The sequence below is a fragment of the Chrysochloris asiatica genome, unplaced genomic scaffold (genome assembly GCF_000296735.1).
Source record: "Chrysochloris asiatica unplaced genomic scaffold, ChrAsi1.0 scaffold00066, whole genome shotgun sequence".
NCBI lineage: Eukaryota > Metazoa > Chordata > Mammalia > Afrosoricida > Chrysochloridae > Chrysochloris > Chrysochloris asiatica.
This window is the reverse complement of record NW_006408584.1, coordinates 3,548,543-3,563,691: the sequence shown is the minus strand read 5'-3', so window position 1 is coordinate 3,563,691 and position 15,149 is coordinate 3,548,543. Positions and strand designations below refer to the sequence as shown.

The following is a 15,149-nucleotide window of genomic DNA, read 5'->3' as shown; positions in this document are numbered from 1 at the left end:
AAAAAAAAAGAAGCTAAAGAGGATAGAGAGAAATACTGTTAACTGATGATATATGGAGGGGATAATAATCAATGTAATGAAACAAGCCATATGAATGGTTGGATGTGAAGCTGATGATGTGCCCTGTAAACTTTCACTCAATCCAAAATAAAAACATTTAATAAAAAAAAAGAAGAAGAAGAAGTTATCTAAGGGAGTGAGGATCTGTTTTGTCAATGTGTCAGAAAACAAGGCAATCTATTACAATAGAATATGTAGGAAACTCTTAAGAAAAAGCACAAAGCCAGAGTTTTTAAAGAAAAAATTAATATGCCCAAATGCTAGTATATTCATTAATTGCATGCTAGAATAAAACCAAAGTAAACTATTGGAGTAAAATATCAAATGACAACACCTAAGAGACAATTCTGTCAACAGAGTTAATGTCTGATAAGAAAAGAAATCAGATAAGATAAAAGAAACTTGCTTTAGACATTTTAGGTATGCAGGATGAGAATAAAGGGTGACAGTATATTTGGGAACTAAAAACAGATTGCAGTTTAGAAAGAATGAAAAATCCTTAAAAGGAGCATTGCATAGAATTGTTTCCAAAATAAAGTAGAGAAAGTTTTTCTTTAAAAACTTGGACATTGTCTACACAAAATGGAGGGGGGGGGGTGTTACAAAGGCAAGAAGTGACTGACTTACAAGCTTTCAAGAGGGAACCTAGATCCAGAGGGCTTGGAGGAAGGTAGAATCTCCACTAAGTAGTATCCAATCTATCTAGGCGGGGTTGATGAAAGGAGATGCGGATGGGTCTCTTGAGATACAATGGTGAGTAATTGTTATCAGGACTGACTGAGAGAGTTGGGAATGTAAAGGTAGACGTTTTGTAGCAAAAGGAGGGGAGTGATTGACTTTGCAGTCTAGGAGTGGAGGTCCTTGGGACCACCAAGGGAGAAGAGTGGAGAGTGGGACCTTACCCAGAGAAGCAGTGATACCAGAGATGATGACGTGGAGAGATGGAGCAGCTGGGGACTTTAGACCCAGAGAGGAAGAGAAGCTGTATGCTGACGACTGGGGGGCAGGCTTAAAAGGTGTATACTTTGGTTGGTTGATGATGCATGGAGGGGATTGTCACCATGACAAGGAAACGATATATGATAGGATGAATGTAAAGCTTATGTTCTCCATGTAAACTATCACATAATTCAAAATAAAACATTTAAAAAATTTACACATTGTTTCTAATAAACCTATAAAACTGTGAAGTGTCTAAGATTTTTCTCTTCTTGAAAGAAAACAAGCTAGCCTGATGCAATTTTATATACCTATTGAAGAGCAATAGTTGTGGTGCTGTGGGTTAATGTGCCAGACTGCAAAGCCCTTAGAACTGCAAGGTTGGCTGTTCAAGCTCACCAGCTGCTCCTTGGAAACCCTATGCAGGGTTGCTATGGGTCGGAATCGACTCAATGGCACTTAACAACAACAACAAATTGAAGAGCAAAGATGTCAGATTGAGGAATAAGGTGCACCTGACCCAAGCCATGGTATTTTCAATAACCTCATATGCATGTGAAAGCTGAACAGTGAATAAGGAAGTCCACAGTAGAATTGATGCTATTGAGTTATGGTGTTGGAGGAGAATATTGAAAGTGCCGTGGGCTGCCAAAAGAACAAACGTATCTGTGTTGGAAGAAGTGCAGCCAGAGCGCTCCTTGGAGGCTAAGATGGCCAAACTTCATCTCTCATACCTCGGACATATTGTCAGGAGGGACCAGTCTCTGGAGAAGGATATCATGTTTGGTAAGGTGAAGGGTCAGAGAAAAAGAGGAAGACCCCCAGAGAGATGGATTGGCAAAGTGGCAGCATCAATGGGCTCAAGTGTGGCAAGAATAGTCAGGTTGGCCCAGGATTGGGCAGTGTTTTGCTCTGTTGTGCATAGGGTCGCTATGAGTTGGTACCAACTCGATGACACCAAACAACAACAACAACAACAACAACGTATTTAGAGGACATAAGAATCCTGGCTAAGAGAAATAAACCACATATAACTCACTGCAGAAATAGCAGCCAGAGAAGTATCATGTTTTGGTTAACCATACCCAATACTCACATGGTGGTGCACTAAGGAACAGATATTAACTGCTTATGCAATGGTAATTCATCACAGGAGGTGAATACTTATACTAGGAGACTCAGTTTTTATGGGACTTCTGGGTCATCTTCTTATCCTCCCTCAAGGAGGGAGATAATACTACTCTGAAATATAAGCAAATGTTTCTGAGTTTTCACTGCCATCAAGTGGGTTTCAACTCATAATGATCCTGTTATATAGGGTAGAATTTCCCCATTAGATTTTTGAAGACTAAACTTTAGGGAAGCTGACTGCCACATCTTTCACCTACAGAGTAACTTGGATGCCTTTAATTTCTCTATCATGCCATATAACTCTGGCTAAAACTTCCAAAGCAATATTGAATAGGAGTGGTGACAAAGGGCATCCTTGTTTGGTTCCCATTCACAGAGGGAAGGCTTTCGGTTTCTCTCCATTGAAAGTGATGTAGGCTGTTTGTTTTGTATATATGCTCTGATTATGTTGAGGGATTTCCTTTAATTCCTACTTTGTTGAGTGTTTTTATCAGGAATGGATGTTGGATATTGTCATATGCCTTTTCTGCATCAATCAATATGATCATGTGGTTCTTTTCTTTTTTCTTATTTATATGGTGGATTACGTTGATTGTTTTTCTAATGTTGAAACATCTTTGCGTCCCTTTTATGAAACCCAGTTGGTCATGATGTACTATTTTTTTGATGTGCTGTTGGATTCTGTTAGCTAGGATTTTGTTGGAAATGTTTGTGTCTATGTTCATGAGGGATATCAGTCTATAGTTTTCTTTTTTAGTGATGTCTTTCCCTGGTTTGGGTATGAGGGTTATGCTGCTTCATAAAATGTATTAGGAAGTTTTCCACCCTCTTCTATATTCTGGAATAATTTGAGTAGAATTGGTGACAGTTCTTCCCTGAATGCTTGGTAGAACTCACCCGTGAAGACATCTGGGCCTGGTTGGGAGTTTTTTGATGACCTGAACAATTTCTTCTTTTGTTATGGGTCTGTTCAAGCTTTCTACTTCACTCTGAGTAAGTTTAGGTAGGCCATGTTTTTCTAGAAATATATCCATCTCTTCTAAGTTTTCAAATTTGTTGGAGTACAACTCTTCATAGTATTCTGTTATTATCTTCTTGATTTCATTTAGTTCCATTGTGACATCGCACATGTGGTTTCTAATGCAAGTTATTTGTGTCCTCTCCCTCTTGTCTTTTGTTAGTTTTGCCAATGGTCTGTCAATTTTATTAATCCTTTCAAAGAACCAGCTTCTTGTCCTATTGATTCTTTCTATAGTTTTTTTCTGTTTTCCATCTCATGTGTTTCTGCTCTTATCTTTATTATTTGTTTTCCTTTGGTGACTTTAGGTTCCATCCTCTGGTATATTTCTAATTGTTGGAGATGCTGTGTCAATGTGTTAATTTTAGTTCTTTCCTCTTTTTGTATGTGCGCATTTCTCACAATAAATTGCCCTCTCAGCACTGCTTTTGCCGTGTCCCAAAGATTTTGGCATGTTGTGTTTTCATTCTTGTTTGTTTCTAGGAACTTTGTGAATTCACGTTTTATTTCTTCTTTTGCCCAGTCGCTTTACAGCAGGGTGTTGTTATTCAGTTTCCATGTATTCGACTTTGTTTCCTTGGTCTTCTTATTGTTGATTTCTAGTTTTATAGCATTGTGGTCTGAAAAGATGCTTTGTAGTATTTTTTTGATATTTATAAATTTATAGAGGCTTGCTTTGTGACCTAACACATGTCAATTCTGGAAAATGTTCCATGTGCACTGAAGAAGAATATATACTGTGCTGTTGTTGGGTTGAATGCTCTGTATACATCTATTAGGTCAAGTTAGTTGATTGTGTTGTTTAGTTCCTCTGTAGCTTTGAGTTTCTTTCTGGTTGTTCTGTCTCTTTTCAAAAGTGGCGTTTTAAAATCTCCCACTGTAATTGTAAACTTATCTATCTCTTTCTTCAATTCTAGTAAGCTTTGCTTCATATATCTTGGTGCTCTTTCACTGGAAGAGTAGATATTTATTATGGTGATGTCGTCTCACACAATTGACCCTTGGATCATGAGATAGTGTCCTTCTTTGTCTCTTATGCTGGTTTTTATCTTAAAGTTTACTTTAACAGAGATTAACATTGCCACTCATGCTTGTTTATTGTTGCAGGTAGCTTGGTATGTTTTTTTTCATCTTTTAACTTTTTAGTTTGTTATTGTCTTTGTATGCAATGTGTGCCTCTTGCAAGCAGCATATTGAAGGGTCTTGTTTTCTTATCCATTCTGCCACTGTCTCTTCACTGGTGCATTTAATCCATTGACATTCAATGCAATTATTGATAGGTATGAATTAATTGCTGCCATTATGTTAATTTTTTTTGTAATGCTGTTCGTTCCTTTGCATGCCTTCTTGTGCTGAGTTTGTGGTTTTTGTGCTATTTGTTGTCAGTTTCTTCTTAGTGTTCATGTTTGCTTGTTCTGCTTGGAAGTTCATTTTCATGTGGGGTTACCTTATAGTCTATTAACTTTTCTCTCCATTTAAGAGAATCTATTATATCCTGTTATCTACCTGACATCCTCATCACCTGGATCTCTGTTGTTATGTTTATCTTTTCTTTGATATTGATATAATTTTGATCTTTGTTTGACCTCCCAGCTCCTTTGAATTCATTGTTGTAGTTTTGTTCTGTTCTGGACTCTGTTATCGTTCCAGGTGGTGTTGCCACACCTGTCAATCTCTGGTTGTTGTCTGTTCTTGTTGATTTTCAGTCCAAAGAACTCCCTTTAGGATGTTTTGAAGTGCTGGATTGGTTTTGATAAAATCTCTTAGATTTTGTCTATCGTGGAATGTTTTGATTGCACCATCATATTTGATTGATGGTTTTGCTGGATAGACGATTCTTGGTTGGCAATTTTTTTCTTTTAGGGTTTTGTATATGTCTCCCCATTGCCTTCTTGCCTGCATGGTTTGTTCCAAATAGTCAGCTTAATCTCATTTGCTTGCATTTATAAGTGACACTTCTTTTCTCCCTGGCTGCTTTTAGAATTCTTTCACCTTTGATTTTGGAGAGGTTGATTATTATATGTCTTGGTGACTTTCTTTTGGGGTCTATCTTTCTTGGGGCATGTTCAGCTTCTTGAATGTTTATTTTATCATCTCTCAAGATGTTAGGGAAATTTTCTTCCAGAAGCTCTTCAACTATTTCCTCTGTGGACTTCTCTGATTCTTCCTGTTCCAGAATGCCAATAATTCTTAGTTTCTCCTCTTCATGTTATCCAGAATGAATCTTAGACTCTCCAGATTTTTTTATCCTTTTTTCAGCTTGTTCTTCTATCTCAGCAGTATTAAGAGATTTGTCTTCCAGTTTGCTAGTTCTGGCTTCTATCTCTTCTATTCTGCTCCTTTCCCCTTTCAGCGTATTGTCCATTTCTGATATTTTATTATTAATCATCTGGACCTCTTTTTGCAGGTTTTGAATTGTTTGTAATGCTGTATTAATCTTGTCTGATTGCTCTTGTAGTACTTTCCTGATTTTGTCCTTTTTTTAACTCTACCCCTTTCCGGAGCATTTGAATTTGTTTCCATATCATTCGTCTGAGTTCTTTCTCAAGATTTGCTCTTCCTCTTCTGGGATGCCTTTGTCTGTCTCCAGAGCATTTGTCTCAGTTGCTCATTTCTGTTTTTGGACATGATTTAAGATCGTTTGTTGTGTTTGTGATCTTTTGTTTGCCATTTCCTGTAATTGTGTGGGTTTTTTAATGTTTAAATGGATTTTTTTGTTGTGTTACTTAGCTTACTGGGTGTCTCCTGGTGGATATGATCAGGAGATAGGCTTCCCTATTCATATATAATGTTAAGCAACTGTTATTGGCTCTTGTCTCAATGGTGAGATATTATGGGGTATGCTTGTAGCTTGACTATATGGCCACAATTAGTGTCTCTTCTTGGGTAACATAGGAATAAAAAGCTCCCAACTCCAGGAAAAATGTGTGATCAAAAGGCCCAAAAGTATAAGCAATATAAAAGCTGAGACAAGAACCTCCACTTTGAAACAAAGATAAAATTGTGTGAAGCCTCCAGTAGTGGTTTGGGGTGTCCACTGGCTCAGGCCCCTCCCCTAGTCACCACTGTAGGGGTGCACAGATAGATATTTAGAAGTTAATGGGAGAAAGATTGTTTACTATTTTAGTCTCTGAAGGTCAGTTAAGTATCTGCATGTGCACAGCCTAATTCTTGAAATAGTTGTGTCTTTTTATATTGGGGTTTTACAGATTGTTCATGTGGTTTGTCTGTCAGGCCAAACCTGCTTTTATTTTCTCTCTGAGTTTTGTTGTTGTTGTGATGTGCCTGGAGTCAGTTCTAACTCATAGCGAACCTGCACAGGGTTTCAGAGGCTGTAAATCTTTATAGGAGCAGAAAGCCTCATCTTTCTCCCGTGGAACAGCTGGTAGTTTGGAACTGCTGACCGTGAGGTTCGCAGCCCAATTCATAACAACTACGTTACCAGAGCTCTTTCCAGGTAGGCAGTGGTTAATTGTACTGCACAAGTTAACTTTAGGGCTGGGACCCACAGGCAGAAGTCAAAAGCATCAGCCAAAGGATTTGCCCTTGGACCAACGGGGCTCTTTCTCTCTGTGCCATGGGAGAGGTGTGGTCTCAACGCTGGACTTTTTTTGGTGGGGGGGGGGCGGGGGATTGGCGCACCCACCCACCTGAAGGCGTTTGGGCTGAGCAAAGAAGGCATGGCAGGGAGGAAGAGGAAAACAAACATGTAAAATCACTCCACACTTCCTTTTGCAAATGTTGTTTTGCTTCTTTTAGCTCAGGTTCCCTGTGTCAATCTATCTGTAGTCCTACCCTCTGACTTCCACCTGGGCAAGATGGCCTCAGATGGAGTCCCGTGCCAATTTCTAAAATGCAATGTTTTCCTTTATACCATGATTTTTCCACTTGCAGTTGCAGGAAACTAAACTGATGTCCAGACCCGTATGCTCTGGTGCAGTTTGGTGACAGCTGCATCTCTGAGGTTTAAGTCTCTTGCCCACGGAGCCTGTCCTACCTGACTCTGCTCTGTGGCCACCACCTGGAAGTCCCCACACAATGTATAAATTTTGATGGTATCAGTAAGTTTGGGGAAAAGTACTATAGATATTTTAAATGTAATAGCCCTGTAACAATCAAATGTAAATTGTTAACATTTAAAAGTCTATGCAGATATATGTTGTTGTTGTTGTTGTTAAGTGCCGTCGAGTCGGTTCCGACCCATAGCGACCCTGTACAGAGTTTCCGAGGGTGTAAATCCTTACGGGAGTAGAAAGCCTCATCTTTCTCCCGCGGAGCGACTGGTAGTTTCGAACCGCTGACCTTAAGGTTCGCAGCTCGATTCGTAACCACTACGCTACCAGAGCTCCTTTTAATCTCATAATCTTATACTCGTATTGGATGAACATTGTAACATTATACCCTTCATATGTGATATGTGCCTTACTCAGTGCCTATTCAATAAATAGTTGTCAAATTTAATATTCTCATACAGACATACAGGATAAATACAAATTGTCTATATTCATATTTATGGTAATATTTTTTATTCTTCAACCTTCCTGCTTGCTTTCACCAGATAGAATTTATTTTGTTCCCATCCTTCCTGCCAAGCGATTACCCACAATTTAGCTCTTCAACATGTTATTACTATTGCCCCAACAGGTTTGAACAACTTCCAGTAACTACAAGTGTCAAGATGCTTGGTATGTTTTATTTCTCTGTAAGGAAAAAAATTTCAGACTCTGAAGTTTATCAAGACAAATATCAGTCTCCAATCACCACTGACTAATGTGAGGAGAGATTGTCTGTCCTATCTATCACCAGTGACCCCCTTTTCACAGTTCTACAATAATCATACTCCTAAGACTATCTGAACCTTCCAGATTTCTCCCAAGCACCCCAAAAGATAGACAGATATTGGGAAGTTTAATTAAAGGCAAAACAACTCTCCTTACAATTATTTTAGAGTGTTTCAGATACTCTGGCAGCAAAAGCAAGCAATTTGAATGCCTTTTACCTTTCTTCATATTCAGTAAAATTGCTTCCTCTCAATTGCAAGGTTTTGAATTTGCAGTTTTATTTTCAATCATCAGAATGAACATTTTTGATTGCTGTATTCAAAAGCTCCTGTCACTCATCTGTCAGTTTGCCATACTGTATTGGTTAACTTGTTGCTGTAATACTGGAAGTTGCCACCAGTATTCCAAATATCAGCAATATTTGGTTTCAGTGGAGCTTCCAGACCAAGACAGACTAGGAAAAAGACATGGCGATCTACTTCTAAAATTATTGGCCAGTAAAAACCTTACAAATACAAGTGGAACATTATCTGATATAGTGCCAGAGATGAGCCCTTCTGGTTGAAAGGCATTTAAAATATTACTGAGGAAGAGCTGCCTTCTCAAAGAAGCTGTTGTTGTAAAATGATATCAAGTGGATTCCAACTCATAGTGACTGAGAAGTGGCTGATGGGTTGAACAAATGAAATGACCTTGCAGTTTGCAGTCCAGTGCTTACCCTATAGCACCATACCAGGTCTCCTCAAAGTAGAGTTAACCTTAATGACATGGATGGTGAAAATTTGGGGGGACCATCATTTGCTGGTGTGACTTGACGCAATGAAAAGAAACAGAAGCAAACATCTTTTAGTAATCTGAACATGAAATGCATAAAGTATGAATCTAGGAAAATTAAATGTTGTCAAAAATAAAATGGAATGCTTGAAGATCAATAGTAGACTATGTCCTGACTGGCATTAGTGAGCTGAAACTGACTGGTATTGGCCATTCTAAATTGAACAAACATATGATATACTGTGCTGGGAATGAAAAATTAAAGACTAATGGTATAAAAATTGCCTGGCGGCAACATCCTATAACCTCTTCTGACTTCACAAGGGAGGACAATCACCTTCAGCATCAGCCCAAACCCTATTCCTATCAATCTGAGGTCACACATGGTCCCATCCTCCAATCTTCCTTACCAATTCTGACACTAATCATCCTTACCACAGCACTCTGTACTTCTCAGCTGGGTTCAATAATTCATTGCAATGGCACACAGTAATCAGAGACTATAATCATGATTTGCAGTTTTCTGAGGCTGGGTTCTCTAGAAAAGGAAAACCAGTGAAGCTTATATATGTATAAAAGAGAGATTCATAACAACGAAATGATTCACATAATTGTAGAGGTAGCCAGTTCCAAGTCTGTTGGTTAGATGTCAGGCTTAAGGTTTCGGACTCAAGAACTTCAGAGCTGATGAACCAAAACTGACAGGTTAAATAGCAGACAGGCAGGTCTGGTGGGTAAGAAGGCAGGCTACTGACAACTCCCATGATTGGCAGGTAATAGAGCAGGCCACTGGTTCAAGTCCAAAGAACCAGAAGTCAAAGGATAAGCCAGATTCAAGATCCAGACCCAGCAGAGAGCAAGCAGGCTTTACCTAAATGTCTCATATATTCAATTGAGGCTTCACCCCTGAGGGAATTTTCTTTCAGTTGATTGGTGGCTCATAACAGACTTCACCATAAAGTTGATTACAATATGTTAGATCTCATCATGGGGATAAGAACACCATGCTTGAAAAGTAGAGGACCAGAGAAAAAGAGAAAGGAGATAGATTGATATCGTGGCTGCAACAATGGGCTCAAACATAGTAGTGATCATGAGGAAGGCACAGGACCAGGCAATGTTTTGTTCTAGTTTACCTATGATTGCTATGAGTCAGAACCAAGTCCAAGGCACCTAACAAAACCATTCAAAAGGCCTACATCCAAGTGTGTTATAAAGATGCTTCTTAGAAAACCGAGTATTGTTGCTTAAATGCATATTGATCAGAGAACTCTAAAGAATTCCTAGTAAATATATATATTTACATGAGACTAATTATGAATCGGGCTGCAAACCTTAAGGTCAGCAGTTAAAAACTACCAGCCGCTCCTTGGGAGAAAGATGAGGAGTTCTGCTCCCATAAAGATGTACAGCCTTGGAAGCCCTGTACAGGGTTACTATGGGTCGGAACTCGATGGACTCGACGGCACTTAACAACAATTTGCATTTAAAATGTTCTGGTTTCAATGTCTTTTGTTCTTCTTCTTAATTTCTTCAACTCTTCTCTTATTCAATACTCTCCCCTTATCAGTTTTAATACTTGGATAGAATTGTCAAAAGATAAAAACTGTTTTGTTTCTAGAACTAAATGGGGATTCCATTATCTATCTAGGGCTTCTTTCATTATTGATTCTCATTCTCCCTGCACTATTGGAGAATGGTGTTCCCTTTCCTCTTCTGGTATATAGTAGAGGGAGAAAAGGGAGAGGGACTGGAGGGTAGAAGTGAGTCACTGAGCATAGCAAAGAAACCTGATTAAGAAATACAGGGTAAGGTATTGAAAGAGATGCTGCCTGGCTTGAAATAACCCCAGACTCTTCTTTGAAATATCTACTCAAATTAGACCAAGACTGGTTTTTGTACTGCATGCCTTTGGTAGTACAATCACAATAACCCCTTCTAATCTGAGGTACTACCGAGATGAGGGAAATGGAGGAGAGAAGCTGTTTCAGGGTTGGGATTAATGCAGTATTCAAAAAATGAGTTGGGATGTCAGTTCATTCTCTTCCAGCTGGGAACTTCAAGATCAGCTACATCTGAACTTAAAAATGAGTTACAGTTGAGTGGAGTCTAACTCATGGAGACTCCATGTGTGGCAGAGTAGAACTATACTTTATATTGTTTCCAATGACTGACTTTTCAGAAATAGATTGCCAGACTTTTGTTTGAGTGCATCTCTTGAGAGTTTGATTCAAGCCTGCATCCTTTTGGTTAACACTCTATGATGTTAACTATTTGTACCACCCAGAGATGCCAAATTTTGGTTTAGAAATCACAAAAGACAGGAAATAGTACAAAGTGGTGATGGAATACTAAGAGTTTTTACAAATCTTGAGATTGGGATTAAATTAGTTTGATTTGTTAGATGGCAAGAATGTGGCATACAATGCAGATACAGGAATGGGGGATAATCAGAGTGGGTATGCAGAATAGAATTGTCTCCTACCTTGATGCTATTGCTGTTCCTCCAACTTATTTCACTCTCCCTAGGTTTTCTTCTTATATTTACAACTGTAACACACTATTACTGAGCATATAGGATGCATATAGGGAACCCTTGTGGTGCTGTAAGATAAGCACTAGACTGCTAACTGAAAGGTTGGCAGTTTAAACCCACCATCTGCTCCTCGGGAGAAAGATGAGGTTTTCTGTTCCCATAAAGATTTGCAGCCTTGGAAACCCTATATAGAGTTACTATGAATCTGAATTAACTTGATAACAGTGGGTTTGATTTGTTTTGGTTTTAGGATATAGGAGACATTGGCATTTAACATGCAAATTAGGCAATGTTCCTACCCTAGGCATTATCCCATAAAAGGATATTATAGTTTAGGTGTATATTTCCTATACTCTGTATGAAGAGTCATAATTGTTTTCTTAATCTGTTAATAAATTGTTTTTGACTGATATTGTCAAAAAAAGTTTAGGAAATGCTATATATGAAGGAGCTCTAGTAGCGTAGTGGTTACGAATAGGGTTGTGAACCTTAAGGTCAGCGGTTCGAAACTACCAGCCACTCCGCAGGAGAAAGATGAGGCTTTCTACTCCCGTAAAGATTTACACCCTCGGAAACCCTGTACAGGGTCGTTATGGGTCGGAACCGAATTGACGGCACTTAACAACAAATATATGAACATTTATATTTTATATCACTCTTAGTTAATCATAAAGCATTGATATTATCATAGGAAAGGTACTGACATGGGCTATAATATGGAAACTACTTAAATCATTATTTCCTCAATTACAGTTTATTTCAAAACAGAACTAATTTTTCATAATAACTTCTAATACCCAAATGAGGGAATTGTTGGGTCATATTGATAAACATATCCTCTCGTTTTTAATGCTTTTAATCCTTATAAACTATAAAAGTAACACAAAATCACTAACAACAGAGAGAAACTGAAAGCATTCCCTTTGTAAACAGGAACCAGACAAGGATGCCCATTATCACCACTCTTATTCAACATTGTGTTGGAAGACTTAACCAGATCTATAAGGCAAGATAAGGAAATTAAAGGCTTCCAAATTAGCAAAGAAGTAAAACTGTCTCTATTTACAGATGTTATGATACTATACATAGAAAAGCCCAAAGACTCAGCAAGAAAATTATTGGAACTTATTGGAAGATTCAACAAAGTGACAGGGGACAAGATCAATATATAAAAATCAGTTGGAGTCCTCTATGTTAATAAACATAGCTCTGAACAGGAAATAAGAAAAACAATACCATTTGCAATAGCCACCAAAAGGATGAAATACTTAGGATTAATCTAACCAGAGAAACAACAAAACGTATACAAAGAAAACTACAAAACACTACTACATGAAACCAAGAGATTTACAAAACTGAAAGAATATATATACCATGCTCATAGATTGGAAGACTTAACATTGGGAAAATGTCAATACTACCCAGAGCAATATACAGATACAATACAATTCCAACCCAGATTCCAACAATATTCTTTAAAGAGATGGAAAAAAATGATCACAAACTTTATATGGAAAGGAAAGAGACCTTAGATAAGCAAAGCACTGCTTAAGAAAAAGAACCAATTTGGGGGCATCTCACTTCCTGATCTCAAACTTTACTACATAGTCACAGTGGTCAAAACAGCCTGGTATTGATACAATGAAAGATACATGGATCAACATAATTGAAAACTCAGAAGCAAATCCATCCACATATGTTGTTGTTGTTAAGTGCCATCGAGTCGGTTCCGACCCATAGCGACCCTGTACAGGGTTTCCGAGGGTGTAAATCTTTACGGGAGTAGAAAGCCTCATCTTTCTCCCGCGGAGCGGCTGGTAGTTTTGAACCGCTGACCTTACGGTTCGCAGCCCGATTCGTAACCACTACGCTACCAGAGCTCCTTCCACATATAGTCAACTGATATTTAATAAAGGGCCAAAACACATTAAATATGGAAGAGATAGTCTCTTCAACAAATGGTACTGACAAAACTGGAAATAGACTTGCAAAAGAATGAAACAAGCCCCATATAGCACACCATATACAAAAACAAACTCAACATGGATTAAAAACCTAAATGTAAATCCCAGAACTATAAAGATTATTAGTGAAATAATAAGGACAAACTTAGGGGATCTAATACATAGCATACATGCACTACTAAACATTGCAAAATTGAAGATAAATACATAATGAAGACATACTAAAAGTTAGAAACTTGAGAGCATCAAAAGATTTCACCAGTACAGTAAAAAGGAGCCTACCTACTGGAAAAAAATTTTGCAACAGCATATCAGACAAGGGACTAATCTCTAAAATTTATAGACAACTACAAGACTTATACTATATATATATATATAAATGGGTGCAGGACATGAACAGACACTTCTCAAAGGGAGATAGTCAGGCAGCCAATAAACATATAAGAAATTATCACAATCGCTAGACATTGGTTGTGGTGGTTGTGTGCCGTGGAGTCAGTTCCAACTCATAGCAACCCTGTACAGAGTTTCCAAGGCTGGAAATCTTTTCAGGAGCAGAAAGCCTCATCTCTCTCCCACAGAATGGCTGGTAGTTTCGAACTGCTGACCTTGGAGTTAGTAGCCCAACTAATAACCACTGTGCTACCAGAACTCCTTACAGAGATGCCAATCAAAATAATAAGATGAGGGGCTAGCTCAAATCTTCTTACCCACTGCAAGATGCTACCATCTCAAGCAGCAGATGCACATCTCCTGAGACTATAGCTCAGGCTTGTTTTTTCCTTATTTCATCTCCCTTCCCACAAGAATTCCCTTCCCTCCTCTCCACACCTTGGATGTGAACATCTTACCGAGGACTATAAAGACTGACCAGTTTGAAAATGGAAAACCAAGAACCAGTGCATTCTTCTCAAAGAACCAAACAGTTTATTATTTCAGAGGAGTTAATTTCTGAAGGAAAACAGGTCAAATTTGAAAAAACAACTTACATGGATCCCATTGGTAAAACTAGAACATGGGAAACTATAAAACATACAACTAAGAAAGGACAGTCAGCAGAAGGGGTGGCAATTATCCCAGTACTGCAAAGAACTCTTCATTATGAATGTGTTGTCCTGGTGAAACAATTCCAACCACCAATGGGTGGCTACTGCATAGAATTCCTTTCAGGTCTCATAGATGATAATGAAAGCCTAGAAGCAGCTGCTCTTCGAGAACCCTAGGAAAAAACTGGTTGTAAAGGGACATTGCTGAATGTTCTCCAGTTGTATGTATGGATCCAGGTTTGTCAAATTGTACTATGCACATCATGACAGTAGCCATTAACCAAGACGATGCTGAAAATGTAAGACCTAAATCAAAACCTGGACATGGAGAATTTGTGGAAGTAATTTCCTTACCAAAAAATGACCTGCTGAAGAGACTTGATGCTCTGGTAGCTGAAGAACATCGTACAGTGGCTGCCAGAGTCTACTTCTATGCTCTGGCATTGAGGCATGCAAACACTAAATGATTTGATGTCCCCTTCCTGAAATTTTAAGACCAAAAAGGACACCGACCGTTTTGTAAATGAGACCATCAGGTCTTCTTTACTCAAGACTTTGTATTCAATGTAATTTAATGCAGATTTGAAATTGGCTTTTTCAAAAAATAAAAGCAGCATAGGATGTATGCGGTAGTATGGAACTGTAATCGCAGGGACGCTGTCACCTTTGTCTTAATTTGCTAAATGCCAACTAATGTTAGTGAAAAAGAACATAAAGTAAATAGATTTCCTCTAAATTTGAAAACAAAACCCCACAAGTGTTAACTCTACTAATGTAAGTAGCTCAAGACGCAAAAATATTTCTATAGAAAAGTAGGTATGAATTCCATAAAGTCACATTCACACACAGACGCACCCCAATATAAAATTCTGCATCTGTGTATGAAGATAACTTTTTACT

General features: G+C 38.3%; 1 pseudogene; it reads left to right on the top strand.

The window, feature by feature from the left end:
• Positions 1-14,084: 14,084 nt before the first annotated feature.
• Positions 14,085-14,743, top strand: LOC102836463 (annotated as a pseudogene).
• The last annotated feature ends 406 nt before the right edge of the window (positions 14,744-15,149 follow it).